The sequence below is a fragment of the Salvelinus namaycush genome, chromosome 42 (assembly GCF_016432855.1).
Source record: "Salvelinus namaycush isolate Seneca chromosome 42, SaNama_1.0, whole genome shotgun sequence".
NCBI lineage: Eukaryota > Metazoa > Chordata > Actinopteri > Salmoniformes > Salmonidae > Salvelinus > Salvelinus namaycush.
In genome coordinates, this window is record NC_052348.1 from 1,411,525 (window position 1) to 1,425,024 (window position 13,500).

General features: G+C 41.8%; 1 pseudogene; it reads left to right on the forward strand.

Annotated features, from left to right (window-relative positions):
- The first annotated feature begins 294 nt into the window (after nucleotides 1-294).
- On the forward strand, nucleotides 295-1,369 carry LOC120034708 (annotated as a pseudogene).
- The last annotated feature ends 12,131 nt before the right edge of the window (nucleotides 1,370-13,500 follow it).

The following is a 13,500-nucleotide window of genomic DNA, read 5'->3' on the forward strand; positions in this document are numbered from 1 at the left end:
GCAACATCTCATGGCACAATGCCTCTCCCCTATTTGACCTAGATAGTTTGTGTGTATACATTGATATGTAACCTATGTGTGCCTTTTTTATTTTTTATTTATGTAGTTCTGTCCTTGAGCTGTTCTTTTCTATTGATGTTCTGTATTATGTCATTATGTATTATGTTTTGTGTGGACCCCAGGAAGAGTAGCTGCTTCTTTTGCAACAGCTAATGGGGATCCTAATAAAATACCAAAAATACCCAGACTGCTCTTCTTAACAATCTGTAATCCTTCAACAATCACCTTTTCACGAAACTGGACAAGTTGACCACCATCGACTTGAGTTGGAATGTTTTCCATAGCATACCTGACAGCTGCGTCTGGCCTCCAAGTCTCAGCTTACTGAACCTCTCATCCTCCCACTTAACAAAGGCAACCCTTTGCCTTCCGAAGAGTTTGCACGTTCTTGATTTAAGCGACAATGACCTGACGCTGTTAAACATTGAACATTCCTCTCCTTACTGAGTTGTACTTCTCTGGCAACAAGATCTTGAGTTTGATGGATGTAAAGTTGAATCCTTGTCTGGAGGTTCTCTCCATTCGCAACAAAGCTGTTTGCTCCTTTAGCTGTGATGACTTGGAGGGATACAACAAACTAAGGGTTCTGGAGGCTGGTACCAACACATTTGTATGTTCGTGTGGCTTTCATGCAAGATGACATGGGTCATCTACTCACCTTAGTAGATGGATCTGGGGCCTATGTATGCGAGTCACCTGACGCGGTGAGAGGGATGCCCATCGTAGACGCTCGGCTATCAGTGTTTGTATGCCATGCAACATTATTCCTGTCCCTTCTTTGCACTAGCATTCTCATGGTCTTTCCTGGATGTCTGGATGTCTGGATGTCTGTGTTACAATTGCGATGCCCTGTGGTACCTAAAAATGACCTGGGTTTGGCTGAGAGCTAAAAGGAGGTCAGTTCTCAAGAGAGGCGACTGTCAGCTACGATGCCTTTGTAACCTATAGCGAGAGGGATCTGGGTGGGAGGAGGAGCATCTGGTCCCAGAGCTTGCGCAAGTGCAACCGCCATTACGGCTCTACCTCCACAAGAGGGACTTCCTGCTTGGTGGGTGGATCTTGGACAACATCATGGACGCCATAGAGAAGAGCCAAAGGACAATCTTTGTCCTCTCCCAGAACTTTGTAAGGAGCTATTGGTGTGAGTACGAACTGGACTACTTCCGACTGTTTGATGAAACAACGACAGGGCAGCGTTGAAACTGCTGGAGCCCATTGCCGAGGAAACGTCCCCAAAAGGTTCCGTAAGCTGTGAAAGGTCATGAACTCTAGGACCTACCTGGAATGGCCAGAAGATGACAACCGGTGAACTGAGTTTTGGCAAAGTCTAAACGTGCCAATACAAAGACCTGAGCAGAAAGCATGAAAAATACATTTGGAGTGAAAATGTAGGTATGCTATTGCTGTGCTGCTGTTATTTGAAACAATGGAATTTCCTTAATGTGAAATGTTTTGTGTATTTAAAGGTGCATCAATGCAATTCAGGGTAGTGTTCTGTAGGCAAAAATTGGGAGATAATGTTTTGAACCATACCAGAGATACTGGATATAATGACAAAATGCTTATGTCTCCGTCCAAACAATGGGATTTGTGGATACATTTTGTAATTTCAATATTAGATGAGGGGTGTTGACATCAACCACCTCCCACTGAGCACAAACTTCAATTCAACGTCTATTCCACGTTGGTTCAACGTAATGATTGATTCATAGGCCGTCTCGAATTTCAACAACGACAACTCCTATATCTATTCTACCCTGCCTTTCTATGGTCTTCGAAAGCCAAGTCAACAAACAGATTGCCGACCATTTCGAATCCCACCGCACCTTCTCCGCTATGCAATCTGGTTTCAGAGCTGGTCATGGGTGCACCTCAGCCACGCTCAAGGTCCTAAACGATATCTTAACTGCCATCGATAAGAAACAATACTGTGCAGCCGTATTCATTGACCTGGCCAAGGCTTTCGACTCTGTCAATCACCACATCCTCATCGGCAGACTCAACAGCCTTGGTTTCTCAAATGTTTGCCTCGCCTGGTTCACCAACTACTTCTCTGATAGAGTTCAGTGTGTCAAATCGGAGGGCCTCTGGCAGTCTCTATGGGGGTGCCACAGGGTTTAATTCTTGGGCCGACTCTCTTCTCTGTATACATCAATGATGTCGCTCTTGCTGCTGGTGAGTCTCTGATCCACCTCTACGCAGACGACACCATTCTGTATACTTCTGGCCCTTCTTTGGACACTGTGTTAACAACCCTCCAGACGAGCTTCAATACCATACAACTCTCCTTCCGTGGCCTCCAACTGCTCTTAAATACAAGTAAAACTAAATGCATGCTCTTCAACCGATCGCTGCCTGCACCTGCCCGCCCGTCCAGCATCACTACTCTGGCTGATAAACATCGGCTGATAAATTGTCAAGTATTTACCTTCCCAAAGAGCCATGGACCTCCGACCGAGAGGCAAGAAGGACGACCAAAACGTTGTTGATTCCCAAGATAACGATAACGCTACAGCTAGCAAGATTAGCATTAGCCCTCATAACTCAAACGACAGTTCCAGACTGTTGCTCTCGGCCTCTTGCGAGCCTGCCGACATGCTGGCTACTCTCCTCCGGGAAATTCAGGATGGTAACAAAGGTCTTTCTATGAAAATCGATAAGAAAACGGCTGAACTCCATTCTTCCATTGACGACCTGAAATCCTCCATGAATGATCTCCTTTTGAGAACGACTGAGGCAGAGTTGCGCATTAGCACAGTTGAAGACACCATCGCTCGACATGACCAGGTCTTGATACAACTGCAAAAGGACAATGCCTACCTCAAAAACAAGGTAGATCAGATGGAGAACCAGAGCAGACGTAGTAATATCCGTGTGGTGGGATTGAAAGAGGACAGCGAGGGCCGTGACCCGGTCCGTTTCTTCACTCAATGGATCCCGGATGTCCTAGGCATAATCAACTTCACCAAGCCACTGGAAATCGAACGCGCCCACAGAACATCAGCGCCGAAACGCCGGCCAGATGAGCCCCCACGGGCCGTCCTGATCAGGTTCCTCCGTTTCCAAGACAGAGAGAAGGTACTGCAACTCGCAAGAGCCAAAGGGGACATCACCATTGATGGCAAGAGGGTCAGCCTTTTCCCGGATATGAGCGCGGATCTCGCAAGACGTCGCAAGCAGTTCAGACCTGCCGCCAAAGCACTGAAGGAGAAGAACATCACCGGCTACCTCATCCACCCTGCGCGGATGAAAGTTCAGTACAAAGGCCGAAGCCATCTCTTCAACACACCGGGAGAAGTGTACACTTTTCTCAAAGAACTGAGCAACGTCTGAGCCAGGACGGTCTCTTTGGGGGATAAGATGCAGTTTGTTTGTTTTCTCTTATCCGGACTGAACCGCTGATATCCTCCGGTCGCTATAATTGATTTGTACATTTTCAACTAACCGTATCTTTCCGGGGTGAGTTCTATTACGTTTACAGGAGAGTATATTTTGGTTTAGTCCATATCCACTGGGCGAAGCAAATAAGTGGGTTTAGGCCCACTGCTTTCCCCCTCATTTATGTTAATCTTTCGAAAAGAGACTCAAGCAGCCCTTACCGTGGGCAGTAAATATTCAGCCATAAATGTCTATTCACAATGTTTGTTTTCAATTTAGAGAGCTCGCAGGTTTTAGTTTACACCAAGGTTTAGCTAGTAAGAGCAAGATGGAAAGCGAGCAGCAACGTATCTCTACAAGTGTATTCATGTTTGATTGTTGGGATTGTGGTTTTAGTCTAACAATCGGGGTGGGTGGGATTCTTTATTTTTTTCCCCTTTTTTCTATGTTTATTGTTTCCTTCCTAAAGAGACACATAGGTCACTTCTGTGTTCAAACCAAAGTTGAAACATTTCCTAACTATCTACTTATGATAGATTTCCATTCAGTTACATATTTGAAACCCAACTATGCTTAATCCACTAAAATATGTCACATTCAACGTAAAAGGTCTTAACAGCCCGATTAAAAGGAAGAGAGTCTATACATACCTTAAGAAATTAAAGGCTGACATTGTGTTTTTACAAGAAACACATCTTACAGCCAGTGAACACAAGAAATTGAAGAGGGAATGGGTAGGACAAGTTTTTGCGTCCTCTTTTAACTCCAAAGCAAGAGGAACTGCAATTTTGATAAGTAGACACATCCCCTTCTGCGTCAACAACACCATCTCTGATCCCACTGGCAGGTTTGTTTTGGTGCAGGGGCATATGTTTTCAGAGTCTTGGACCCTATTGAATATCTATGCTCCTAACTTCGATGACCATATGTTTATTCAGAATGTCTTCCTTCAGGTTGCTCAAGCACCACCAGGATGGTTACTGGTTGGAGGAGATTTTAATTTTTGTTTAGACACAGTTCTTGATAGGTCCTCTGATAAACCCTCACTTCTTACCAAAGCCAGCAAGCTCACCATGTCATTCATGAAAGATCTCAATTTACTAGACATCTGGAGACAGTTGCACCCACAGGATAGGGACTACTCTTTTTATTCACACCCACACAAGACACACACACGCATAGATAACTTTTTACTATCGACACAACTGTTTCATAGAGTGTTAGATGTCGAGTATCTCCCCAGATTGCTTAGTGACCATTCTCCCCTGGTATTATCAATCTCCATTCCTACCAAGGTAAATGGAGCATATAGATGGAGACTAAATTCTACACTCCTAAAGCAACCTGAATTTTGTGCATTCATCAAAGAGCAGATCAATATTTTCACTTTGACAAACAAACCCTCCGCTCCTGACAGTTTCATTCTTTGGGACACATTGAAGGCCTATCTGAGGGGACAGATCATTTCCTATACTAAAGGGCTGAAGAGAAAACACGGTGCGGAACTGAGTGCCCTTGAATCTGAAATCTCAGCGCTAGAGAAAACCTACCAAAGAGGCCCGACTAAAGATCTATACAGGCTTTTGGTAAATAAAAAACTGAAATATAATATTCTGAACACATATCAAGCTGAGAGGGCCATCACTAAATCAAAACAGCGTTATACTGAAAGCAGAGGAAAGTAAGAGGACAATTAATGCTATAGAAACTCTTACTAATGAGATATCTTTCGACCCTACTGAAATTAATAATACTTTTAAGAAATACTATGAAGACCTCTACACTTCCCAATCAAGCGATAATCTATCAGAGATCGACTCCTTTCTCTCCTCTCTCAACCTCCCATGCCTGTCAGGGGAAGACAGCGAGCGCCTGAGTGAACACTTCTCAGTTCCTGAATTGTTGGAGGCCATTAAATCCTTACCTTCTAATAAATCTCCTGGGGAGGATGGCTTCCCTCCAGAGTTCTATATAGAATTTAGGGAGCTGTTGGTCCCCTACCTTATGGAGGTACTTAAAAAAGCCAGGGAAGACAACTGCTTTCCAGAGTCTCTCTCTCAAGCAGTGATTACTGTAATCCACAAGAAAGGGAAAAATCCACTAAAGTGCGCCTCATATAGACCAATCTCTCTCCTTAACACAGATTGTAAACTGGTCACCAAGATGCTATCTAAGAGACTGGAGTCATGTCTTCCCCTGTTGGTCAACCCAGATCAGACTGGCTTCATAATTAATAGATTGTCCTCCAATAATCTCAGAAGGTTCTTTGATATAATTCACCTTGCTAACAAAAACAAAATACCTAGTGTCGCAGTTTCCCTCGACGCTGAAAAGGCCTTTGATAGGGTTGAATGGCCATACCTCTTTCGCGTCTTGGAAAAGTTTGGTTTAGGTACCGTGTTTGTAAATTTGATAAAATCACTCTACAAATCTCCTAAAGCTAGGATTGCTACCAATGGGATTACTTCCTCCTCTTTCCCTCTCTATAGGGGGAACAGACAAGGTTGCCCAATTAGCCCCCACCTCTTTGCCCTCGCCATCGAACCGTTGGCTGAGGCTATTAGAACGTGCCCTGACATACATGGCTTTGAGGTGGGCCCCCATACCCATAAATTATCACTCTTTGCGGACGACCTTATCTTATTTCTAACAAACCCAGAACACTCCCTCTCTCACTTGCAGATCCTACTACAGTGTTATAGTTCTTTCTCTTGATATAAGGTCAATTTTGATAAAAGCGAAATCTTACCGTTGTCTATCTTTGACCATCATACCATCAAGCACAAGTTTCCTTTTAGATGGTCGCCTATGGGCTTCACATATTTGGGCATAATGGTGGATGGTAACCTGAACAACCTCTATAAACTCAATCTGGCCAGTTTGTTGCAAAAGGTGGAGGGTGACCTTTGTAAATGGATGGACTTACCTCTCACTCTACTGGGTAGAATCAATGTAATTAAAATGAATGTCCTGCCCAGATTTCTATATCTGTTTCAATCTCTCCCTATCCCTGTTCCCGCAGCATTCTTTTCCTCTCTCGACAAGCTGACCAGACGGTTTATCTGGCACGGCAAAACCCCTAGGGTTGGCCTGGATAAACTGACCCTGGATTACAGTCAAGGGGGCTTAAACCTCCCCAATTTTAGAATGTACTACTGGGCAGCACAGTCTAGGTTTCTGGCTCAGAGGTTTGACAAGGGTCCCTCTCCCTCATGGTTGAACATTGAAAAGCTTGAGGTAAATGATGACACTGGGGCAGAATTGTTTTACAAATGGGACAGAAAATCTATAAAAACCATCACAGACAACCCTTTAATCATACATTCTGTCCTGGCATGGTGCAAACTGCATGAGCTGTTCGGACGAGGGGGATTCCTTTCCCCTAAAACTCCTTTATGGAACAATAGATTGATTCCTATGTTTTTCCAGAATAGTAACTTTAGACCATGGTCTGATAAGGGGATCACTCTTCTGGAACATTGTTACGAGGAGGGAGTCCTTATGTCTTTTGATCAGCTGAAACAGAAATACCACTTGCCTAACAGGGACTTCTTTAGCTACCTACAACTACGAAACTTTATTAGGGTGTCTCTCAAGGGACAATGGAACCTACCTAAGATGTCACCTATTGAACAACTCTGCCACGCAGACCAACCACTGTTCAAGACCATTTCCCGTGTTTACGATGCTCTTATGTCAGGACTAACACTGCCTGGGCTAGATAAACCCCGACTTAGATGGGAAAAAGATCTGGGTATTGATCTTGATGAGGGTCTATGGAGTGACCTATGCAGGGATGGTGTTACATCCACATTGAACTCCAGATACAGACTGATCCAGTTTAATTTCCTCCATCAGCTCTATATCACCCCATATAGAGGGGGCGATATAGTGCACAACTGCACAAGTTCAACCCTGATATCTCCTCCCTATGTTTTAGATGTGGCTCAGATGAAGGAACATTTCTCCATTCCACTTGGCAGTGTTCAAAACTACACGGTTTCTGGCAGGGGGTATGCGATACCATATCCTCAATTCATGGGGTTGCATTCCCTTTAGACCCGGAGGTCTGTCTACTCGGCAACTTTACTAACACCAATCTTAGGCAAAGCCATACTATAAAGCTAACATAAATATTGCTAGCGATTGCCAAGAAATGTATCGCCTTGAAATGGAAATTGGATTCCCCCCTGCCAGTTGCAATGTGGCTATCAGAAGTTAATAGTTGTATCCCACTGGAGAAAATTACTTACCGCTTGAGGAATAAGTTAAATACATTTTACAGAATTTGGCAACCTTTTATTGACTATATGGAGAATCTCCCCCCACATCACATTGAATGAATCTCTATATTATCCTTATATAATGTTTCACACGTAATGTATAATATGTAGCCTACGGCAGGTGACCATATGATCCAATGTCTCATTATAATTTTTTTTTATTGTATGTTTGTATATATAATTATAATTTGTTTTATTTTTTCTTTCTTTGTTACGCTCATCTGTTACTGTCACTTTGTCCTATTGTTGTCTAATATCTTTTCACGTTTGTCTTGAATGTTGTTAATTGGAAAATGCAAAAATAAAATATTTAAAAAAAAAAAGAATATGTGGACAACTACAAATATCTAGGTGTCTGGTTAGACTGTAAACTCTCCTTCCCGACTCACATCAAACATCTCCAATCCAAAGTTAAATCTAGAATTGGCTTCCTATTTCGCAACAAAGCATCCTTCACTCATGCTGCCAAACATACCCTCGTAAAACTGACCATCCTACCGATCCTCGACTTCGGCGATGTCATTTACAAAATAGCCTCCAACACCCTACTCAATAAATTGGATGCAGTCTATCACAGTGCCATCCGTTTTGTCACCAAAGCCCCATATACTACCCACCATTGCGACCTGTACGCTCTCGTTGACTGGTCCTCGCTTCATACTCGTCGCCAAACCCACTGGCTCCAGGTCATCTACAAGACCCTGCTAGGTAAAGTCCCCCCTTATCTCAGCTCACTGGTCACCATAGCAGCACCCACCTGTAGCACACGCTCCAGCAGGTATATCTCTCTGGTCACTCCCAAAGCCAATTCCTCGTGTGGCCGCTTCTCCTTCCAGTTCTCTGCTGCCAATGACTGGAACGAACTACAAAAATCTCTGAAACTGGAAACACTTATCTCCCTCACTAGCTTTAAGCACCAGCTGTCAGAGCAACTCACAGATTACTGCACCTGTACATAGCCCATCTATAATTTAGCCCAAACAACTCCCTCTTCCCCTACTGTATTTATTTATTTATTTTTCTCCTTTGCAACCCATTATTTCTATTTCTACTTTGCACATTCTTCCACTGCAAATCTACCATTCCAGTGTTTTACTTGCTATATTGTATTTACTTCACCACCATGGCCTTTTTTTGCCTTTACCTCCCTTATCTCACCTCATTTGCTCTCATTGTATATAGACTTATTTTTCTACTGTATTATTGACTGTATGTTTGTTTTACTCCATGTGTAACTCTGTGTTGTTGTATGTGTCGAACTGCTTTGCTTTATTTTGGCCAGGTCGCAATTGTAAATGAGAACTTGTTCTCAACTTGCCTACCTGGTTAAATAACGGTGAAATAAAAAAATAAAGTGTTTTTTCTCAAAGTTGCCAGGATGTCACGTGCATCACACTTTTAAATCAGTACACTCGTGACAACCTAAGCATTACGGAACCTCTATTAGATCAAATAAGCCATCAAAATAGCAATTCATTTTTATCTTGACTAAATTCGTCAATCTCTCATTGTCCCCCATACAAAAACTTTGGGCCCTTTCGTTTCGCCTCTTCCTCTCTGACCGTACAACCTAGGCAGGCTCAATCCCAATCAATCACTCTTCACCCCTATCAACTCTTTATTGACCTCAATTCTGAATACGTTGATATCAAGTAAGAAATGTAGGGGCTAAGCCTAGTTTTCATAATCCTGGTTGCACTGTCCTCAGCACCTGCATTTTAGAGCAAACCTGCTTACCTTGATCTCAGTTGCAGTGTGTTAAAATCTGTTATCTACCACTAGTGGTCATGCAAGACCTACCAAGAGTTCGTTTTAAATCCCTGACATGTTGCTATGATTATCCGTTTTTAAATTAGTCTACAGTGATCATAAGGAGGCAAAATGCAATTGGTATGCTTGGTCAGTATTTTTTATATTTTTTTCATGTATATATATATATATTTTTTTAGGGGTACATCAGCTTTAATAGTGCAGATAGATTGTGGATTCTATCAATGTAATTAGCTGCATCATTTCCAATCTCCCACATATTGTGTGGTAAATATATGTATTTTCCATCTTTATTATTTTCCCTTAACCCTACCATCCCTCGCCTAGTTGTAGTAGACTAATGGACAACAATACTTAGGCTTTTACTTCCTGCTGATACACACTATATACATTTTATGGACTCATTGTATTTTAGTTATCTTGTTTTTTTGTTATATTTAGTCCCACCCTTCAGCGCTCCCCTCAACCCCTCCCATCTATCTCTGAACACCATCCAGCTTTGATTTCTATTTGCACTATATTTCTAAACTGTGCTGTGATGTTTCACAAAAGTTCTGAACCTTTCTATTCTCATATTTTCTACAGATTGTAAATTAAGGCAAACATTTTTGGCTGAGAGTATTATTATATTATTGACTGACTATGACTTGTTTAATCACCCAGCAGTGCTATTTGCAGAGTTAGCTTCAGGTAAATGTTGCAATTATTCAACTATTCCTGAACATGTTTCATATGGGCAGTACCAAAACAATGAATCCGGCGTTGTATTGTGTATCAGTTCATAAACCATGTACCATGGAATCGGTACATCGAAAATCTCTTCCCAACTACAATATTTTGCAACCAGTATGGCACAGCTGTCAATGTTTTGGTCCTGAAATGAAACTGGTATACTTTTTTATTTACTTATTTATCATTTTCTTTAACCAGTTTTGGTCTTTAATGCAGGGCTGACAGACAAGTTCCTTACATTCTCCCCCATCCACTTGCCTCTTCCATTTTTACTGAAATGCTGTAAATAGTTGGTTGTAATTTTGGATAGAGAAGACATTTCCATAGTTTTGTTAGCTGCTTGTGTGACATAACTCCACCAGTCCTATGTATGATATAATTTACAAAGATTATACCGTCCCAAAAAAATCCAATAATGTTATTTTTTTTTAATCAATTAGTATATTTGAGTTATTTATTGTAATATTTTCTGGTGGATTAAACTGAAATTGCAACCAACTTTCTATGGCTTGTTTTAGAAATAGCAATATTTTGGAGAATTCGTTTTCAAATATCCGAAAGTGAGAGGTAATCTGAATAAAGGGAAAAAGGCCATTCTTGAACACTGGGTGAGCCTTTATTAATAATCTGCTGGAGAACCAGTTTGGATTTAAGCCTTTATTGAGAGGTCTAATGCTTTAATATTTAATATTCGTTTGCCCTCGGAATTCATATTCATTACAGTGCATTCAGAAAGTATTCAGACCCCTTTAATTTTTCTGCATTTTGTTATGTTACAGCCTTATTTTAAAATTGATTAAATAGTTTTCCCCCCCTCATGAATCTACACACAATACCCCATAATGACAAAGCAAAAACAGGTTTATTTAAAAAAAAATCACATTTACATAAGTATTCATACCCTTTACTCAGTACTTTGTTGAAGCACCTTTGGCAGTGATTACAGCCCCGGGTCTTCTTGGGTATGACGCAACAAGCGTGGCACACCTGTATTTGGGGAGTTTCTCCCATTCTTCTCTGCAGATCCTCTCAAGCTCTGTCAGATTGGATGGGGAGTGTCCCTGCACAGCTATTTTCAGTTCTCTCCAGAGATGTTTGATCGGGTTCAAGTCCGGGCTCTGGCTGGGCCACTCAAGGATATTCAGAGACTTGTCCCGAAGCCACTCCTGCGTTGTCTTGGCTGTGTGCTTAGGGTCGTTATCCTGTTGGAAGTTGAACCTTTGCCCCAGTCTGAGGTCCTGAGCGCTCTGGAGCAGGTTTTACTTTGATCCGTTCATCTTTCCCTCGATCCTGACTAGTCTCCCAGTCCCTGCCGCTGAAAAACATCCCCACAGCATGGTATTGGGAGTCTTTAAGTGGCTTTTGGAAAACTCCAAGCGGGCTGTCGTGCCGAAGAGTGGCTTCCGTCTGGCCACACTACCATAAAGGCCTGATTAGTGGACTCCTGCAGAGATGGTTGTCCTTCTAGAAGGAACTCTAGAGCTCTTTCAGAGTGACCATTGGGTTCTTGGTCACCTCCCTGACCATTGCCCTTCTCCGCCGATTGCTCAGTTTGGCCGGGTGGCCAGCTCTAGGAAGAGTCTTGGTGGTTCCAAACTTCTTCCATTTAAGAATGATGGAGGCCACTGTGTTCTTAGGGACCTTCAATGCTACAGAAATGTTGTGGTACCATTCCCCAGATCTGTGCCTCGATACAATCCCGACTCCGAGCTCTACGGACTATTCCTTCAACCTCATGGTTTGGTTTTTTCTCTGAAATGCACCGTCAACTGTGGGACCTTATATAGACAGGTGTGTGCCTTTCCAAATCATGGCCAATCAATTGAAATGATATGAATGCTTGGTCAGTATTTGTATTAAACCATTCCCTTCTCTAAACTGATTAGTAATTTCCCTAACTCTTATTAATATGGATTTGATCCCCACATGGGTCACATATTATGAAAATATGTTTATCTGTAAATTGATAGTGATAAAACCAAAATCCCCAAACTATCACATTTGTCTTGTTTGTTACTAATTTGTTTAAAAATAAATATAGGTATGCAGGACAAGCTGTATTCTTTTGAAATATATCCAGCAGATAGCTCAAGTGAGCTCTTCATTATTGTATACATTTTACCCTAAGAGATATTTTGTTCAGGGCCTCAGTGCCCAAAGAATTGGTTTGGTCTTGGCTAGTCTTTGTGGTCTCAACTCATGTGGTCAAGATACATAACATCACTAGCCCAGTTTATACCTGGTGCTCACATGTGTGGTTGACGTCATCCGATCAAGATGATCCAATCACAATTTGACACATCTATACTAAAATTTATATTTTATCAGTCCACTTTCTCTGCATTGTGACCAGATTTTGTGATCCCTCTGTATGCAAATTATTTGACAGATATTGTTTCAAAATAATATGAATGTATTCATTTTAAGACAATGGTGCCACCTGTTAACTTTACAGGGCTGGATAATGATGATTTAGAGGTTTTTACAGTCCAGATCTGTCTACACTTGTGAGATATCCAGACACAATGCGTGCTCTGCTACCTCCGCAGGTGGTCAGGAAGATCAGATCTCAATGTGTTTTTTGATCATCTACACCCGTCTACAAATGTGGGCACAATCAGTATGTTGACAAAATCAGGACAAAGGACGCGTTAGCACCAGGTATAAACGAGGCTACTGAGTACCATCTCTTGCCCTGGCACCTTGCTTTAAATGTGGATGTCGTATTGGCATGATAATGTTTAGGGAGATGGATACTTTAAGAGGGTTGGTCCGTGTCTCGTTTTTCCACATTTCAACAGATCTTGTCATAGACTCAATACGCTAAATCTAGCTCTGGTTGTCAAGAAGTTAGGTCTTGGTCTGGAATGGTCCTGAAGAGGTTGCGTCTGGTTCTCAAGTTCTCCAGTCTTCACTTCATATCTGTTCCCAACATATTAATAAACATGCCATTGATTAAGTCAAAGATGTGTATTTTACGGTTCCTTGAATTGCTTCCTTTAATTAAGAGGGACCAAAAGATGCATATCATTTATAAGAATTACACTTCTCAGATTAACATTATACTAACATATGTTTAGTGTTGTAATTTAAAACAAATATATATATCACCATCTGAATTCACACGTGTCAACTTCTGCTGTCTCCCGAAACTATGTACAAGAATACAAGGATATTTACAGAGTACTGTATAAAGCAATATTTTACACACACACACACACACAATACAGCTGCATTTTTTTTTGCATTCACCCCTAAAAATGAAAACACAATCGAC